Genomic DNA, 1,175 nt, shown 5'->3' on the forward strand with positions numbered 1-1,175 from the left:
CGTTATTATTCCTTATGGGGAGCCCTATCGTCGGAAGGTAAATGTCTCAAAATTTTTATATAGGCAGTTGCGTCTCATCTACGTGAGAGTTTTTGGTGTGGAAGGTTTGACCAAATTACATAATATAGGGGGAGATATGAGCGTTTTCGTGAATTTATAGACTTTAGCCGACGAAAATATATGAAAAGTCGTCGGCTAAGGTCAAAAAATTTCAAAATTTTTTAGGCGGTAAACCAAAGTTGGAGGAAAATTTTCAAAGGACTTTAGCCGACGAAAATATATGAAAAGTCGTCGGCTAAAGTCGAAAAATTTTCAAAATTTTCAAAATTTTCAACCAAAATTTTTTGGCGGTCAACCAAAATTTTCAAAAGAGTTTAGCCGACGAAAATAAAGAATTTCGTCGGCTAAAGTTCTTTATATAGGCGAAGATGGATGGTAAGAAGTCTATTATCTGCCAGATTTTCTTCTCGGCCTAGCTCCGCTGTCAAGCCATCGGAGACCGTCACACTAGTCCAAAAGCTTCGCCGTCGTCTCTACTTCATTGCTGGATAGGTGGTGCATCGAGTGGCGCCGCCATGAGGGATAAATCGAGCTCCAAAACTCCGCCGGTTCGGATTCGGTGTCGATCAAATTTCTCCTTCCTTAGGTCACCATTTGGTGAGTTCTATATGTGGATAAGTTGAGTTTGATTAGTACTACATTCCCCTAGAATTTGGTAGCTCGATTCGGTGTGTGTGAAGAGAATCGAAGATTTGAAGTTTTTAGGGTTTAAAATTGGGGATTTTTATATTTTGAGTCAATTGACCTGTTTAGGCTTAGAATTGAGCTTCGATTTCTTCTAGAAAGTTGTTCGAAATGTTGAGACGAAGATTCTGTCAAATTTTGGTCGTGATTGGAGGTGGCCGAAAGTTTCTGCAGTTTTTTTTTTCAAAACCCAGCAACTTTAGCCGACGATATTTAAACACTATATTCGTCGGCTATAGTATTTTTTAATTTTTTTTATAAGGTTTAGCCGACGAATTATGGCATGTTTCGTCAGCTATAGTTATTTTTTTATAAGGTTTAGCCGACGAATTATAGTATATTTTGTCGGCTATAGTTATTTTTTTTAAATTTTTTATAAGGTTTAGCCGACGAAATATAGTAAATTTCGTCGGCTATAGTTATTTTTTTAA

The 1,175-nt window shown here is 37.0% G+C and overlaps 1 pseudogene across 1 annotated transcript in view; it reads left to right on the forward strand.

Moving 5' to 3' along the window:
* LOC101297792 overlaps positions 1 to 1,175 on the forward strand; it is a 7,596-nt pseudogene that overhangs the window by 5,626 nt on the left and 795 nt on the right. The window lies entirely within an intron of this gene.

Source organism: Fragaria vesca, linkage group LG7 (assembly GCF_000184155.1).
Source record: "Fragaria vesca subsp. vesca linkage group LG7, FraVesHawaii_1.0, whole genome shotgun sequence".
NCBI classification, from domain to species: Eukaryota; Viridiplantae; Streptophyta; class Magnoliopsida; order Rosales; family Rosaceae; genus Fragaria; species Fragaria vesca.